The sequence below is a fragment of the Pollachius pollachius genome (genome assembly GCF_949987615.1).
Source record: "Pollachius pollachius genome assembly, chromosome: 5".
Taxonomy (NCBI): domain Eukaryota; kingdom Metazoa; phylum Chordata; class Actinopteri; order Gadiformes; family Gadidae; genus Pollachius; species Pollachius pollachius.
Window position 1 is genome coordinate 14518042 of NC_136938.1, and position 5989 is coordinate 14524030.

Sequence of the window (5989 nt, forward strand, 5' to 3'; positions counted from 1 at the left end):
TAAGAAGAGAATATTATTAAATCAGAAATAGCTCATGAGTCAACAATCGTTTTTGTTTGGTTTGAGATATATCTCTATATGGCAATGAGTATACACTTGTATCTTGCCAAAGGCCGTTTATTCCTGATAGTTTAATAACAAGACCAACAGAAATGCCGTCTGAAAATATATTTTTATTAAATTGGTTTTGATTTCTATTTTTTTCACAGGATGAAGAGTCTTCCACTGGCCCACAAAAAACTCGTAAGTCAGACTCTCTACGGATCAGTCCAATATAGGCCAAACACACATCCTCTCAATTTTTAATAATGGAATGATTTTTAATAATCATTATTTACGGTAAGAATGTTAACCTTTTTCCCCACAGGTTTTGCAAGAGCTGTAGTACAGATTGAAAGAGTTCTTGAGGTCAGAGATGTTAATTTTTTTAGTTAATGTTATGTATTTACAGTGGGGCAAAAAAGTATTTAGTCAGCCACCAATTGTGCAAGTTCTCCCACTTAAAAAGATGAGAGGCCTGTAATTTTCATCATAGGTATACCTCAGCTATGAGAGACAAAATGAAAAAAAAATAATCTAGAAAATCACATTGTCTGATTTTTAAAGAATTTATTTGCAAATTATGGTGGAAAAAAAGTATTTAGTCAATAACAAAAGGTCATCTCAATACTTTATTACATGCCCTTTGTTGGCAGTGACAGAGGTCAAACGTTTTCTGTAAGTCTTTACAAGGTTTTCACACACTGCTGCTGGTATTTTGGCCCATTCCTCCATGCAGATCTCCTCTAGAGCAGTGATGTTTTTGGGCCTTCGCTGGGCAACACGGACTTTCAACTCCCTCCAAAGATTTTCTATGGGGTTGAGATCTGGAGACTGGCTAGGCCACTCCAGGACCTTGAAATGCTTCTTACGAAGCCACTCCTTCGTTGCCTGGGCGGTGTGTTTGGGGTCATTGTCATGCTGAAAGACCCAGCCACGTTTCATCTTCAGTGCCCTTGCTGATGGAAGGAGGTTTTCACTCAAAATCTCACGATACATGGCCCCATTCATTCTTTCCGTCACACGGATCAGACGTCCTGGTCCCTTGGCAGAAAAACAGCCCCAAAGCATGATGTTTCCACCCCCATGCTTCACTGTAGGTATGGTGTTCTTTGGATGCAACTCAGCATTCTTTCTCCTCCAAACACGACGAGTTGAGTTTTTACCAAAAAGTTATATTTTGGTTTCATCTGACCATATGACATTCTCCCAGTCCTGTTCTGGATCATCCAAATGCTCTCTAGCAAACTTCAAACGGGCCCGGACATGCACTGGCTTTAGCAGGGGGACACGTCTGGCACTGCAGGATTTGAGTCCCTGGCGGCGTAGTGTGTTAGTGATGGTAGCCTTTGTTACTTTGGTCATTCACTAGGTCCCCCCGTGTGGTTCTGGGATTTTTGTTCACCGTTCTTGTGATCATTTTGACCCCACAGGGTGAGATCTTGCGTGGAGCCCCAGATCGAGGGAGATTATCAGTGGTCTTGTATGTATTCCATTTCCTAATATTTGCTCCCACAGTTGATTTCTTCACACCAAGCTGCTTACCTATTGCAGATTCAGACTTCCCAGCCTGGTGCAGGTCTACAATTGTGTTTCTGGTGTCCTTTGACAGCTCTTTGGTCTTGGCCATAGTGGAGTTTGGAGTGTGACTGTTTGAGGTTGTGGACAGGTGTCTTTTATACTGATAAGGAGTTCAAACAGGTGCCATTAATACAGGTAACGAGTGGAGGACAGAGGAGCCTCTTAAAGAATAAGTTACAGGTCTGTGACAGCCAGAAATCTTGCTGGTTTGTAGGTGACCAAATACTTATTTTCCACCATAATTTGCAAATAAATTCTTAAAAAATCAGACAATGTGATTTTCTGCATTTTCTTTTTTCATTTTGTCTCTCATAGCTGAGGTTTACCTATGATGAAAATTACAGGCCTCTCTCGTCTTTTTAAGTGGGAGAACTTGCACAATTGGTGGCTGACTAAATACTTTTTTGCCCCACTGTATCTATACGTATGTTTATGATTTATCAAGTAAACAATTCTTTTTTTATTTACATATTCAGGAATCTGATAAGGATCTATATTTTATGGAAACAAATGAGTGGAACAATAATATGAGGGTCAGTATCATTTAAGTCTTATCCTACTGACAGAGTATACTATTGATGTAGACACTAATGACTGAATACCTTTCCAAATCATAACTCAACCGCCTAATGTCTGCTTTATGTTGGATGAAAAATAACTTTAGGAAGGTCCTCTTTCCCTCAGAGCACCTTCATCACCAGACTAGCAGAAGCTGTGAGGAGGATGGAGCCAGAATATGCGACCAGTCACAATCTGACCATCAGCCACATTATTAACTGTTGCAAGGCCATCAGACGCCTGTCAGAGAAGAAGTGTGATATCGACACAAACCCTAACCCCCAGGTCAGGTGCTAATTATTAGGCTTGTCCCAGGGCCTCGGAGACGCCTGCAGGTCTAGGTGCTGAGCTTCCTCATGGTTAGAATTTCCTTGGGTTGGTAGTAAAAGGTCCTTGCTTTGCAGAAAGGAAGTTGTTGTTTTGCAGGAGGAAGGTCCTTGGTTTGGAGCAATAATTTCCTTGGTTGAAAACCTGACTGAAAATGCATTCATTAATTGTATTAATTGCACACACAAATCCTCTTAATAAATTGTAATAAGTATCTGACAGATGTCTAACTATGCTCTTTTAGGACATGTTTGAGCAGATCTTTGAGATCTACTCCATCATCAGCATTCTGCTGGTTTCGGATGAACCCCTGATAGTTCACCATGATTCAGGCATCATCTACCAGATCAGGTAGAAGTTGGGTCCAAACAATATCGTTCTTACTCTCCTTATTTTGAGTTTGGCTGTGTAAGACAATAGGCTGTAGGGAAACTAGACCATGGTTAGCTGAAAGGATATAATGTACCTGTGGTAAAGGAAAGACTTGCTCTGATAAAGGACAGAGTTTGCCTCGATAAAGTACTTTGAGAATGTGATAAAGGACTTTTAGACTGTAGCTATTATAAAGGACAGACTGTCACTGTGATAAAGGACAGGCTGTAGCTGTGATAAAGGACAGACTTAAGATGTCATTGGGGACAGATTGATAAAGCCAAGACTGAAACTGGATGATGGACTGACTGTAGCTATGATAAAGTAGAGACTGTAGCTGTGACAAGATACATACTGTCATTTTTATTGAGACTATTATTAAGGACTTTTAAATAGTTGTTACCTATATACATATATATACATATATATATATATATATATATATATATATATATATATATATATATATATATATATATATATATGAGAGATTTCAGTAGCTTGTATTTGTGTTTTAAGTAAAAGTAAATTGTTTTAATTTATAAATGTTTTTCTCCGTTTGAAATTCCTTGAAAAATAAAGTGATTCTCATAATTGGTTATTCACAGGCTCAAACCAGAAGAAATGGGCAATGCGAAATTTACCTCTGAGCCCAATGGGCCGTCTGTTAAACTCCCTTCGTTCTCAGAATTGAAACCTCACATCGCACAGTATTCCAAGGTCATCGCCCAGGTATATATGTCAAATATACCTGTGTGTTTGTTTGTTTGTTTGTTCTCAAGAGTATGTGTGTGCTCAAGAGTTTGTATTAGGGTATGTGTTTGCCTCCTGGTGGTTCTCATGTAGTTCCTGGTGGGAGAGGTCACAGAAGCTGACTGTGAGGATTTGTGTCTCAGCCCCATTCTATTTCTCAGTTATTCTCCTGTATGAGGTGAAAGGAAGTATATATTCTTCCTCTGCATCTGCCCTTTGTTGCTTATACTGGTGTTTTAGGATAATGTGGAAAACTCCAAATGAGAGAAAATGTGGACATCAGAACCTAAGTGACAGGGCAGCTCCTTGATGGGAATGTGTTTATAGGCAACAATGTGTTTTTGGATTTGTCTTATCTTTGGGTCATATGACCCAAAGATTCCAAAAGATAAAACCTGGTTGATTATTGTTGCTACTTGAGAGGAAGCCTGTAATGAATGGCCTTTTCCTCCTCACAGTTGGGCTTCTTCAACAAGCTACCCCACCAGACCAATGAGACCATCGTGGATAATGTATGCAGCTTCTCACTGTCTGACGGGCTGACACCAATCCACCTGGGCAACCTGTCAGAAATGATACAGGTACAGAATCACACTGGGATGCAACTCCTGGTGCCATCCATACTCCCCGGATCCAGCTCTTTTTTTGAGTCTTTCAGCATGCCATTCAATGCTGCTAACTCACAGGTGCTAATGCTTATTTCCTCAAGCTACATTAATGATACTAATGTCACCTATTGTCTTGTCAGATCTTCATCCCCAACAACGCTTCAGGACTTCAGAATGAAACTGTTGAGATGAAGAACAGCACGGTTGTCTTGACCTCATTCAACGTCACCGACACCAATGCCACCATTGTCTTCAATGCTCAGCCAAGCGCCAATGTGTCGTTGTTGCTGCTCCTGGCTGCAGGGAGTCCTCCAAACGCTACCAATGCCAGCAGTAGCGTCATCTTAAACCAATCAGGTAGCGATTAATCTAGGGTAGATGCTGGGTATCATCGGCTAGCTTCTGGTCAGGACTGTACTCTCCTTCTCCTTCAAGATGCAATATGTGAGCTCTTACTTTCTGGAAAAAATAATACAGACAAGCAAGAAGGAGAAGAAGAGGAGAAGAAGAACGACAAAGACAAGTCGAAGAAATATAGAGTTTGACAAATCATTTAAAAAGGCAATCGATTTCCCTGCATCGGAAATCTCTCCAAACACTATCTGTTTGTGTGATCAGTGTGCCTGGGAATGAGGTTATGTGGTTAAGCAGAAGCTAGCATGACTTACTTCTACTGGTTTGCTCTGCCTGCTGCCTTCTGCCAGTGTGTGTTTGTGTCATACTTGACCAACCCATATGCAAATGATAGTTAAAAACAGACTATAAGTCAAACGCCTAGGTAAGCTCATTCAAAAGAGAGTGTAGTGGCTTGTTTGGTTAACTGAAGTGACCATTGCGTGTGATGCGCTTCCCCTACCTGATCGATAAAGACATGTATCTGAATTTACTTTAGGCCTTTATCACATTTGATACAATACCTGTTCAATCCACATTTTTCCACTTTTATTATTTTAGTGTGTTTTATCTGATTTGTAAGCCAGCAAAGTATCAGTCTGAATATTCAACCCATGTCCTCCTGTGACAGTGGGGTACCGCTGGCTGTTGACGCCCGACATGCTAGAAGAGACGGTGGGTGTGTGGTTCCTCAAGGCGGTCCTCTTCAACGCCAGCGACGATGAGCGCCTGAACGTACAATTCGTCTCCTTCATCACCAAGTGCCTGTTCTGGGACATGTTGCGGGAGGAGTGGAGCACCGAGGGCTGCCAGGTCAGACTGCTGCCTTGCTCAGACACCACTGCCGTGTTGGGAAAAGACCACTGGCCCTATATAGTACACCATTTAGGGCATAACCTAAAAAGTTATGTGATTTGAGTGCACAAATCTGGTTCCTTACATAGTGCACTGCTTTATACCCGAAATAAGTGCACAACTGATGCATACTTATTTCTGTACTAAATACTATGATGCATGGCGGTTTTCATTGCCATCAGATTCATCCAATAGATATGAGGGCTAATTTCTACATGGTCCAAAAGTTAAAACGACTAATCAGTAGTCATTCAATTGCAGATAGGGGATTAGGCATGTTGTCATTAGAGGGCAGGTTGGCTTATACAGTTCATCAGTGAGGAGAAGGTAGAGGTCAGACAGGTCAATCATTAAGGAACAGCAAGGTGTTGGACAGGGGGTTATTAAGGAGCAGGTAGGGGTAAGGCAGTGAGTCCTTCATGAGCGTGTAGGGGTTAGACAGTGGTTCCTAAAGGAGCAGGGGTTAGATAGTGGATCCGTACCTAGCAGATAGGGGTCAGACA